The sequence below is a fragment of the Balaenoptera physalus genome (assembly GCF_965194825.1).
Source record: "Balaenoptera physalus genome assembly, chromosome: 19".
Lineage (NCBI taxonomy): Eukaryota > Metazoa > Chordata > Mammalia > Artiodactyla > Balaenopteridae > Balaenoptera > Balaenoptera physalus.
This window is the reverse complement of record NC_138900.1, coordinates 32161299-32174447: the sequence shown is the minus strand read 5'-3', so window position 1 is coordinate 32174447 and position 13149 is coordinate 32161299.

The following is a 13149-nucleotide window of genomic DNA, read 5'->3' as shown; positions in this document are numbered from 1 at the left end:
AACCCTGCAGAGTGCCCCAAATTCTTTCTATTCCAAGGCATTCATGTCAGCCCCCTGCCTAAAACCCTCCAATGTCTTCCCATGGCACTTAGACTAAAAGCCAAACCCCAGCCAAGGCCTGCAGGGTTCCCAAGTGATTTAGCTCCAGCCCCACCCTCCAAACTCACATCTTCCCGTCCCCCTTTGTTCACTCCAGTCCAGCACCTTTGGACTTCCTTCTGCTCTGTGAACACAACTAATTTGTTCCCGTCTCAGCGTGGCTGGTCCCTTCCCATCCTTCAGTTCACATGTTACCTGCTCCAAGAAGCCTTTCTGACATTCCCTATATAAAATACCCCTTGCTCCCTCCATAACTCTCTAATCACTATCCTGTTTTTGTTTTTGTTATCTAGCTCTGACATTACTGTATTTCTTTACTTGTTTATTCTGTCTCTCCACACTGGAGTATAAGGTCCTGGAGAAGAGAGACCTCACTTGTCTTGTTGACCATTAGATCCCTAGTGCCTATAACAGTGTTCAATTGCTATTTTTAAATGAGTGAATGAATAAATCTCTTAGGAGACTCACAATAATAAAAAAAATCCAGAAATAATTCTTTTAAAGCTCAGCAATCAGGAGAGTACATGTAGAAATATGTCAATCTGGCAATCTTCACAGAGAATTCTGCACTCCATCACTGCAGCTCAAGCCACCCCTCTGCTCCCAGCTGGCACCTGACAGAAGACAGAAATAATTTGTAGGAAGCCACTTTATAACAAAACGCAGAGGTTCTAGTTTTCACTCCCCAGAGCCACTTACGTTCATTCCTAAGTATTTTTACCCAGAGATGCATCCTGCAGTCAGCCCTGTTAATATCTTACGTATACAAGCCACAAGAGGCATCAGTTGGAAAGTCTTTAAAATAATGTCTCAAGCAGTCTGAGCACAGGAAGTAATTTCAAAGTCAGAGTCAAAATCTGCTGCTGCTTGGGAAAGAGTAGCCTGTGATGGAAAGGAGAAATTGGAATTGGACTCTCCTTCTGAAGTCCACTTACCTACCCTGTTCTTCTTACACTTCTATTTAGATGTGGTCTAGGCTGCCACATGCACCCCCAGGGGACACAAAGAAGGCAGTTTGTCCGGTTAGGATGCAAATTGTGAGCGTGTTTCATCTTGAGTCGTTGATCCAGAAAGAAAAGTAGAGAGAGATGGGCTATATGGGGCCAAACTCGTCGATTGTGCTTGCTTCCCTTCAGAGTAATTCTAAAATTTAAAAAGGTTAATGGTTTGTAGAAAGAAGGGTGTGTGGTCAGTCTGAATTCTCTCCTACGACTCCCTCCCTGATTGACCAATTTCTATTGGTTACAGAATTTCCTCAGTGGTGACATAGCTGTGTGTGGTACCTCTGTGGGGCCATAGCAAACAACAAGGGAACTATTCAGGAGATGTACAATAACAGTGATAACGATGGTAATAACTCAGCTGTGTTTCCCTAGGAATCACTCTGGGAGACAGAGCTGAGCACAGACCCCAGTGTGGGGACCGTGACCCTGGATATTGCTTGGCTGCTTCTGCAGGTATAGAGCCAGACTGGGGCTGCAGGAGGAGGACTTCCAGAGGGGAAACTAGAAAACTCAGGGTCTGATGGACTGGGAACCTCTGAATTCAGGATCACTGCTTCCCGCTGCAGCGTGACAGAGGCCTAAGGGCATTTATATAAAAAGCATTCAACTAATCAGGGTGGCCAACCTTTCTTTCCCAAATATAAGAAAAAAACATTTGCAAGTCCAGACTTACTCAGAAGGGCAGCCCTGCCATTTACTCACCCTCTTTGCCACCATTCAACCAATATTTAAGCACATGCCACGTGCAAGGCACCCTGTTGGGTGCTACGTACTCAATGATGAGATAAAAAAGTTTCCTGCCTCCCCTAGAGCTTTTGTTCTAGTGTAAGTTTGTCTTTTTTTTTTAAAAAAAAAGACAGCTTTATAGCAATATAACTCACATACCATACAATTCGCCCATTTCGGGTATACAATTCAATGGCTTTTTATATATTCATGGGGTTATTCAACCATCACCACAATCTATTTTAGAGCCTTTTCATTACTTTGAAAGGTAGTGTAAGTTTTAAAGGAGTTAATCACTTAGTTATGAGCTGCAGTTGTGGTCATTGCTCCTATAGACTCCTTTTGGAGAATGAAGTGAGTAACAGGAGGAGCTCTCTGGTTTCTGATCTCCACAGTGGCTCCCGGCAAAGTGACATTTGAATTGGGAACTGATGGATGAGTAGGAGACAGCGAGGCAAAAGGAGTGAAGTGACGAGGGGGAGGAGAAAACAAGAGCAAAGGTTTTGTGGTGAATCTGAGGAACTGAGACAGGAATTTTGAATTTTATCTTAGAACAACTGGTTCTCTAATTTTAAAGAGTTTTAAGTCTCCCTGCTCTCCCCTTAGCCCCCACCTCACCCCGCCATGGTCAGATTTTCATTTCAAAAGTATATCTCCTGCTGATGGCTGGAGAATGGATGGGAGGGAGGCAAGAGTGAAAGCAGGAAGGCAGTTAGGAGCCCAGCACAGAAGTCCAGCCACAAGATGATGGTGGCCCAAATTGAGGTGTTGGCCGTAGACGTGAGAGCAGTGAGCTGATGCAAGATTTTTCAGGACCTGAACTGAAAGACCTTGATATTGATTGACTGTGGGAGTGATGAATCCCAAGTATGCCTGCACAGCTGGGAATATGGGTCATGGACGGAAAACTGGAAGAAAGCCAGGATTTTAGGAGTTGGGAGAGAGATCATTACAGGTTCAACATTGGATATATTGACAGTGAAGTGTCCATAGGCTGAGCTGTCAAATAGGTAGTTGAATATGAATCTGATGTCAGAGGTGAGATCTGGGCTGCAGGTACAAACACCGGCTGTTGATCATTGATGTCTTGAAAGCAGGAGAGACAACAGAGTAGAGAAGGGGGCCTTAGGCAAAGCCAAGGGGAACACCAATATTTTTTTAATTGAAGTATAGTTGATTTACAATGTTGTGTTAGTTTCTGTTGTACAGCAAAGTGATCCAGTTATACACATATATGTATATATGTTTTTCATATATATTATTTTTCATATTCTTTTCCATTATGGTTTATTACAAGATATCGAATATATTTCCCTGTGCTATGCAGTAGGACCTTGTTGTTTATCTATTTTAAATATAGTAGTTTGTACCTGCTAATCCCAAACTCCTAATTTACCCCTGCCCCTCTTTTCCCTTTAGTAACCATAAGTTTGTTTTCCATGTCTGTGAGTCTGCTTCTGTTTTGTAAATAAGTTCGTTTGTATCATTTTTTAAGATTCCACGTATAAGCGATATCATATATTTGTCCTTCTCTGTCTGACTTACTTCACTCAGTATGATAATCTCTAGGTCCATCCCTGTTGCTGCAAATGGCATTATTTCATTCTTTTTTATAGCTGAGTAGTATTCCATTGTGCACATACACCACATCTTCTTTATCCATTCATCTGTCGATAGACATTTACGTTGCTTCCATGTCTTGGCTATTGTAAATAGTGCTGCTATGAACATAAGGGTGCATGTATCTTTTCGCATTATAGTTTTGTCCAGATATATGCCCAGGAGGGGGATTGCTGGATCATATGGTAACTCTATTTTTAGTTTTTTTAAGGAAGCTCCACACTGTTTTCCAAAGTGGCTGCACCAATTTACATTCCCACTAACAGTGTAGGAGGGGGGAATGCCAACATTTTAATGGTAGGTAGAAGAGGATGAGCTGGTAAAAGAGGCTGAGAAAGAGTTTCCAGGGAGGAGGAGGTAAACCAGGAGAGTGTGGTGATCTGGAAACCAAGGGAAGATAGTACTTTGGGGTGGAAGAGGCTCTTTGTTTAAACAGTGCTGAGAGATAAAAATTGTCCTTTGGACTTGGTGACAGGAAAATTATTGGTGACCGTAGTAATTTCAGTGACAGGGTGGTGAAGAAAAAAGAACACGTGCAGACTGTTTTGAGAAATTTGGTTCGAATGGAAGGAGAAGGATGGTGTGGATGCAGGGTCATGTGGGGTGAGGAAGGAAGGTTTATTTTAAGATGGGAGTGATGTGAGCAAAAGGTAGAGCTAATAGGAAGGATTCAGTGAAAAGTAGAAAAGAAGGAGATTGACTGATGGGTAAGGTGCTTGAGAAGACAGGAGAAGGTGAGATGCCAGCACAGCTGCAGGGGTTGGCCTTACCTGGCAGGGCAATCTGCTTCTGCCCCGAGGAGCCCAAAGCAAACCTTGGTTTCATCTACATCCAGGAATGAACACACGCTACACTGGAAGCAGGGATGATGTTCTCAAAAAGCCTGGCTGGGCACTGTTTGCTGTTGACTCTGCACCGGGTGTGGGAGGAGAGTGCTTCTTGCCCCCATGCCAAACACACGCACACACACGCACGCACACACACATGCATACACGCACACGCACGCACACACACACACACGCGCACATGCACACATGCACACGCGCGCACAAACACACGCAGCACACGCACACACACACATGCACACACGCGCGCACGCACACGCACACGTGCACATACACACATGCACGCACGCACACACACACACACACACTCGTTAAACACGTGTTTTGGAAACAGGAACCCCATAGGAGACCCTACCTCTACTTCCTGCCTTAAAGGCTTTTCCTTTCACAGCTGAGACTCAGTTTATACCTCACACATCAAAACACCCTTTGTCCATTCCTCCTGCTCTCAGAGTTCAGACTGTCCATCCTTCACCTACTCAGGATGATAATAAATGGCCAAGTCCCATGGACAGGCCAACTAGGCATAATAAGCAGCAAAAGGAAGGTCAGAAATACAACAGCACTCCAGAGAGGTGGTGCTTGGGTCACTGCAAGACATCATTTTCCCAAAGGCAACAAGACAGACATTAAAAGAACAGCAGCAACAGAAGAGAGCAGCCGCTGCCCGACTCCCTGCCCCTCTGGCCTGGAGAATTCACGGAGCCTCTGGCCTGAGCTGGGAGGGGGGCCACTGCCCCTCTTTAGTCAGATCAGCTGGAATGGCCTTTGGGGCAGCCCCAGAGTGGTAGTGGGGATGAGGACTGAGCTGGGCCACTACGCTAGGGGGAGAGGAACCACCCCAGAGCAGGCTGTGAGGGTGAAATGGGATGATGGCTGGGAAGTGTCCTTGAACAGGTGACTAATGTTGTCCTGAATCCTTAAACGTTGGAAGGATTTGGTGAAGATTCATGGAGCCCTCTAGCCCAGCAGTCCCCAACCTTTTTAGCACCGGGGACCGGTTTCGTGGAAGACAATTTTTCCACGGATGGGGTGGAGGTGGGGGGAGGGAGACGGTTCAGGCGTTAATGCCAGCTACGGGGAGCGGCAGATGAAGCTTCGCCTGCTCGCCCGCCGCTCCCCTGCTGCCGTGCGGCCCAGCCCCTAACAGGCCGTGGGCTGATAGCAGTCCACGGCCAGGGGGTTGGGGATCCCCTGCTCTAGCCTTTGGGCCAAAGGCTCTGTGGTCACTGTTCTAACACCAGCACGGACATAGTAAGAATCAGGCTCCTCTCTGTACAATAATCCAATGCCTGAATACAGTTAAAATTTCATTTTATACATTGTGTAATCAAATAACTACTATGCAGACTGATTGTTTTATACCAAGCAACCTTCAATAATTAGATACTAAAGAAGTGTTATCCTTGTCAGTGCCCTTTCTCATTGATCACCCGTTTCTCTTCATAATGACCCCCTGTGATGTGGGGGGTGACTACTGGTCTCCCTCATACGTCTGTTGGGGAGAGGGAGCCACGAGAGACCTACAGATGAGCGCGTGCTTCCTTGAGTTAATACTATGTACTGTTGCCGTGGGTCTCTAAGTTAAAGAATCAAAGGAATATTTCACGGGCATAATGTATTTTAATCAAACAGTCTCCAACTAAACTCCTGTCAAGGATATGGGGCTCTGGGTTAAAAGTAGAAGGAATTGTGTTGGGATCACCTCCTGCCCCTACCTCTACCTTCACCACAGAGAAAATTAATGGCACTGCCTTGGATACACTTGAGAAAACCACTTAACTAACTGCTGACTCTGCTAGCTCTAGTTATTTACTTCCCTGTTCAATAGAAGTTGAAAAATCACTTGTGTTATTAATTTGTGTGAAATCTTCCAGCTTCAGAATGTGACTCTAAAGCTGTTTTCACAAAGCAACGTTGGAATTCTCAGCTTTTTGCCTTCAAATGACTATAGTCATTCATCAGTGGTTCTCATAAACATCAAGCTTACATTTTTTACCTTTCATTTTCTAGATGAGATAAACATGCATAGGCTTACTGAATTTCTCTAACTCTCTCACTGCACGGTCATACATAGAAGTACCAAAACAGCCCTTAGTCCCTTTCCTATTTTCAGACAGTCAATTACCTCTCCCTTTAGGAAAATCCCCATTCATACTAAATATTTATTATCCACCCTCTTTTCTGTCGATCAAGAAGCATTTATTCAACTTCTGCTATAAGTTTAGCACCATAATGAGTAGTGGGTGGAGACACCCAATTTATTTAGCCTTTATTGAGTGCTGGGCCTCAGACAGTTTATACTTCATCTAAAGAAAGCATTGGCCTCACCAGTAGATAGTCTGTGTTCTATTATTGCACAGAATTACTTGGCATCCTTGGGCTGTCCAAAACTGAGACTAGTAGGAGGGGGAGGGGACAGGAGAACTGAGCCAGAGAGAAGCCAGGGAAATACATTTCAGGCAAGGGGACCACATCTGTGTCTGTTTTGAAGACCATGATTAGCCTGGACTAACTCAAAAAGGCAGATCATAAGGAGCCAGGGAAGGTTTATTTACAAGATGAACAGGTGTTTACAGACATTCAGTTTTGCAATGGCCAGAAGGGAACAGATAATTAGACTCAAGTCATGAAATTGGATGGGTGGAGGATATACAGTCAAAGTATTTGGGAGTGCCCTACCAAATGTAAAACAGATAGCCAGTGGGAAGCAGCACATAGCACAGGGAGATCAGCTCGGTGCTTTTTGACTACCTAGAGGGGTGGGATACAGAGTGTGCGAGGGAGACGCAAGAGGGAGGGGTTATGGGGATATATGTATACGTATAGATGATTCACTTTGTTATAAAGCAGAAACTAACACACCATTGTAAAGCAATTATACTCCAATAAAGGTGTTAAAACAAGAAAAAGTATTTGGCAGTGGATAGTTCTAGGAACAGAAAGTGACTCTTTCATCTGCTGCCAGTGGGGGAACCCAGGAAGAACAAAAGAACCCAAAAGGACATTTGGGGTATAATAGGGAGGGGAAAAACATTGATACAGAGCATTGTAAATGTGGAAGCCATCCTGCAGTTTGTTCAGGATTTCCTTCAAGGATTCTTGACTCCCCAGGATAGCATCCTTTCTCTCCTAAGGCAGCAAGACAAAGACACATACCTTACAACCCCATCTAGGTCACTATTCTTTTCAATGGGGGCCCAGGGCTGGGAGGAGGTGTGCCATCGACTGTAATTTGAAAATAAAAGGTGCCCTCCCTCATGGAAGATATACGCTTCCTGAGTTAGACACTGGACCTCTGGGTTTAAAAAAACCATTCCCCGTGAGGACAACCCACCCTGTTTCAAAAACCACCACTCTAGCCAGCCTCTCCTATAACTTCAGGACGTGGGCTAGAGACTGGGAGAGGCCTGCTCTGGGATCCTTTCAGTGCCTGGCTACAGTCTCTGCTGCCCACCTCCCCTGACCCCGCTGCAGTGTCCATAAAGAATTTCAGCTCCAGGTGTGGCCTGACCAGGACTGAGGTAGGGGCACAGGTAGAAAAGCTTCTGTCTCATCACCTGCTCTGCCATATACATGCTATAGTTTAAACCAAATCCAGGGTTTGTTTTGGATGGATCTTAAAAATTGTTAAGTTTTGGGTGGGAAGAGATGTTTATAAGCCCTACTGTCCCTGTCAATCAAATATACCATGTCTGTGGGAATTTTGGCCTAGGGAAGTACCTGCTCAAAAGACAACCCACCAAGTGTGATGGGTTCTAAGGAGAGCTATCCTTAGTTGGGTTGGGGACTCCATTAGGGGTGGGGGAGGGGGGATGCAATGCAGCAGAAATGGAAGAAAGTTTCCATTCTTTCGTGTTTACAACAAGGAGGGTTCTCCCTCCCCTGAGGACACTATTTCAGACTTGCTTTTTCTTAGCCATTATCGTCATTAAAGAAAGATAGATGGTAGATGGATAGATAGATAGATGGTTAAAAAATAAAATTAACCCAAATCAGCTATTTCAGAAGGTGAGCGAATTAGCAGTGATGTAAGAGGCCAGATCTGAAACCATGTCGATCTCTGTTCTGATCCTGGCTGTGCCACTGAGTTTGCCCAGACTGTTTAACCTCTCAGTTACTCAGTTTCCTCATCTGTGAAATGGGAGTAATAACAGTGCCTTCCTCATTTAACCCTAACCCTAATAGTGTTAGGGTTAAATGTGATAAATCATTCCAAAAGCTTAGCAGAGGTGGAGCCAAAACTCCTGATGGACATCATGGGGAGGTGTCCCAGGTAAATCTATAGGGAGGGTCTGGGCAGGATCCCAAAGGAAGTCTCTGGGTACATGGCTCCCTGGCTTTTCAGTCATCTCCTGGGGCAGCAGGCATCCTTTTTCCGGGCTGAGATCTGAGTCTTTTAAACCACGTTTTCTCTTTGTCCCATTTATGATTTTGTGATTACAGACAGTGAGACAGGCAGGCAAGCAGTCCCACTCCCTGCTGAGGAACTTTCTTCTGGTTCAAGCCAGATGTCAAGTGGGCAATTACAGAGAAACAAGGCCATCAGTGTCCTGGCAGTGGAAACAGGAAGATGTCAGATTCTGAAGACAGAAGTAAGAAGATAATGGGACTTGGTAACTGAGGATGAGGGCTTTAAATATGACCACAGGTTTGGTGATAACGGGCATGCCATAGTGAAGAGACCTTGAAGCCAGAAATGGGAAGTGTCTATACTGGGGAGGAAAAACAAGTTCTATAAAATTTGGATAAGAAAGGGTTTAATGAAAGATGGTAGGACAGATGAATGTAAATTTCTAGTGGACAAATAAGAGATACAGTGTGTATATGTATACACACACACATATATATATATGTTATGAGGATACAGGTGATATTTAAGGCAAGAGAATGGAGGCACTCTTTGAAAGACAGCACTTAGCAACACAGGGAGTGAAAGTTTAAAGCAAAGGGGCTGATACACACAGTTACGTAAATGGAAGATGGATTGATAAAATGGCAGAGTTGAAGGGACCTTTGCAAAAATGTGGCCCAAGTAAATCACTTTAAGGATAAAGAAACTGAGGTTCAGAGAGCATCAGTGATTCATCGAGTGGTCCACAACATCCAGAAAAATGGGAGATCAGGGGCCTGAGACTAAGTTCTCAAACTCCTAGTTTTTGTCCTTTCCCACAGTTCTAGGCAGGAGACCAGGAAATGGCTGTGTGCAAGGTGAATGTTTATTAATACTGACCACCAAAATGAAATTGGCAAGCATGAGCTTCTAAACTGGGGTAAAATAGACTTATGAGTCAAGGAATTATGAATACTAAAAAAGTGAATGCCCTTTGTCCTTTAACATAGATCAATGGGAAACAACAACAACAAAAAAGCAAACCCAGAAAAATACCTTAAAATGAAAGGTAATCTCCTTAACTGAGGGCTGATTAATGATTTCAAGGGCTGGAGAATCACTCCCCTACTTTTTTCAGGATAAGGAAGTGGCAGAAAAAATTGGATTCAAACGATTTCATTTCTGCTTGAATTCATCCTGCTTCTTTTCAGCCCAGAGTCGTGCATGAAGTTGACCAAAAGAAAAACTTGATTGCACTGCCAAACTTCTAGGTCATAAGCTGTACTTTCATAATTTGCAATATCTCCATCAAAAAACAATTGAATCTGAAGAGCTAGAAATGCATGTTGCATGAAGGATTTCTGATTATAGCACCCACTTTCAGGCTCAGAAAACAAACACTTCTCTAAATGATCCAAACCCCTTCTGAACCGATCATCTCTACTGGTGGCTCAGCTGGTATTTGAACCAAAATTGCCACTTAAACCTGCCCCTGTAGTTCACTATACTGAGAGCACAAGATGGGAGAGTTAGTTATCCACCTCGCGTTGTACTTCTCTACCAAACGCAGGAAGATGGCACTTGATGGCGAGTGGCTGATGTTATCGAGTTTCTTCATTCTCATTCTACTGTGGGCTCAAAAGAAGAGTAAGATGCACTCACGCTGTGAACTTTCGTGCTTATTTGGTACCCTTCAGTGCGTTCTACAAGATGGAACTGGGACCTGCTTTTTCTATCAGATGGATATGCCTCAGGTAATCTTTTTGAAGCAAGAAGGAGGATTAGCGAGGTTCCAGTGTAAATGTTCTTCTTGGAGCAGCAGGAGTTCCAGCTCCCTCATTTAGGGAAACTGCTCCCTTGGGTTCCCACTGTGCTGTTCCTAAGGTGCATCACAGAGGAACCAATGCTGTTGCAAAGTGGGCATATGGGCTGTGGGACAGCAGGAGAGTCCCTAACCGTACCCCAGATTTCTCAAATCTTCAAAAATAGATGAGCTTGTTTCTTCATGAAGCATCTTTAAACCAGTCATGGAACAATGTTAATATGTATCAAAAATTTAAATTTTCCATTTAAACGTCCTCTGCATATGTGAAATAACTATTTCATCGTTCTGAGTGTTAATATTGTGAACTGGAATCTGACTGTTCAGACACTATTTGTGGGGCCTTGGATAAGATGCTTAAACTCTGTTCCTCAGTTTCCTCATAATGTAAAAGGAGGATACCAATAGTTCCTACCTCATAAGATAGAGCTAATATACATAAAGCACTAAGCCCAGTGCCTAGGATGTTAAGTGCTCAGTAAATGTAAGCTATTATTAGACTCCTTTATTACTCTATTAAGCTAACGAGTCATATAGCTATGTAATGTTTTCTTCAAAAAACCACCTTTTGGATTTATTGTTTTTGTTTTTGAATTAATTTGTTTCACTTTATCATTTTCTTTCTTGTGCTTTCCTTATGTTTTATTTTAAAACTTCTGGCAATGAGTATTTAATTCATTTATTTCCATTCTATCTTGTTTAGTACTATGTTTAAAAATATGAATTTTTGTCTGAATGTGGTTTTAGCCTTCTTATATGTAGTAATTTGATTCTAGTATAGATATTCTGAAATTTCAATTTTGGTTTCAATTTAGAAAGGAATTTCAAAATTTCCAAGAGCCTGGCTTTTTTCTTTTCTATTTTGGTTATGAAACTAGGGTTTTTGTTTGTTTGTTTGTTTGGTTGGTTTTTTCCCTTTTGCTTTACATAAAAGAATGCAGTCATTGCTATTTCTAATTTTGAAATGCTTGGAGGCTTTCTTTGGCAACCCAAATTCGGTCAACTTCAAAATGTTTTAGGGGAACTAGAAGGTGTTATCTCAGTTGTTTGGATATGGAATTAAATATTTATGTATTAGTGATTATACTGTTCCATGCTATCATTATTTGTCTGTAGATTTAGTTTGTCTACGTTTTTGTTTCTCCTTGCATTTTCAGACACTTGCTTTATGTATCTTGATACTTACACTGGTTAAACAATTCTTTGTGTTACATTCTTTCTGTCCAAATAACCAGGATGGTTTCTATCTCTGGACAGAACACTGGCTCAGTAGTCAGCGATGGCTGTTGTAGTAAGCAGAGTGTGTTGGGGAGGTGGGGACGGGCAGAGACTGCTGCACAGTTAGAAAGAGACTGAAGCAGTTTGGCTGCCACATTCTCTGTAGTCATTGTCATCCCAGCCCACAGGAACGGGGAAGGAGCACGGAGGGGCAAGCAGGGAGGTTTATGGGCCAGGCCTATAAGTGGCACTCATTAGTTTTGCTCACATCCCATTGGAGAACATTCCCGTGAAGTCACAAGGCCACACTCAACTGTGAGAGAGAATAGACTGTATGGCAAATCTGAGCAGCCATATGCCAAGCTATAATTGTTACTATGCAAGTGAAGAATAGATTTTGACGGACAGCTAGCAATTTCTACCATGATGCTGTGTTTTGTTTTGTACATTGAGTTAGGCCACTTGTACTCTAGTTATGGATTTAATGCTTTTTAAAAATTTTAATTCAATGCTGTCTGATAGTAAAGAAGACAGCTGCAGTTATAGTGGATCTATCATTATTCTTTTGTTTTCTATCTTGTGCTATATGGTCAATTTTCTGAACACCCCCCCACCTTCTGGTAATTTAAAATTACTTTTGTATTTCAAATGGTAAACTTTTAAAAACTTTATTTCTTGATTTATTAACTTTAAAAACATGAAGTGAATATTGACATCTTGCTGTGCAAGATAAGGGAATTAGCTCACTCATACTTCCTTCTCAGCCCCCACTGAGTTTTGTCAGCAAGCTCTAGGATTTTTGTCCCAGTCCATTAGTTATATTATTTTAAATTGTGAAGTTTTTCTTTCAAGTCATCTTTACATTCTTCTCTGTAAATACAAATTGCATAGTTAATTTTATATTTTAATGGATTAATGCTTATGTTTTTAATGTATCAAGTTTTCTCCATTACTATACTCTTCACATTGATCCCCTTGATTGACTGGATTTAGTCAAATATTATTTTCAAGAAAGGTTCATGGTTGTTACGATTCCTGAGTTACTGCCTATTTAAGAATTCTTCATTTGCCTTTATAACTGGCTGGGAAAAAAACTTAGGTCACACTTTTTGTGTGACATTGAACTGATGTGGAGAAATTCAGCCCTACCTGATGGGATTTTTTTGGTCTGAACTTCTCCAAGTAACTTCTCCAAGATATTTCAGTGTTGTTCATTCTGTATCAAATTTTTCTGAAACACGATGCATCCTCTTTATCTTTTAGTTCTTCCTTATTTAGGGAAAACTTTATCATATCTTTGAATTTTTTTTTTTTTTCCTGTGCCAATCATAGCCTTCTCTACCTACAGATACCAATTCTAGGTTGGATCAACCTTGTCCACCCCTGTTTCTTTTCTTTTCCATTTGCATTCACTGTGGTTCTCTCTCTGATTTGCCAATCTCTCAGATGAAACAATCAAAATGCCCACTCCTAGTAGCTATT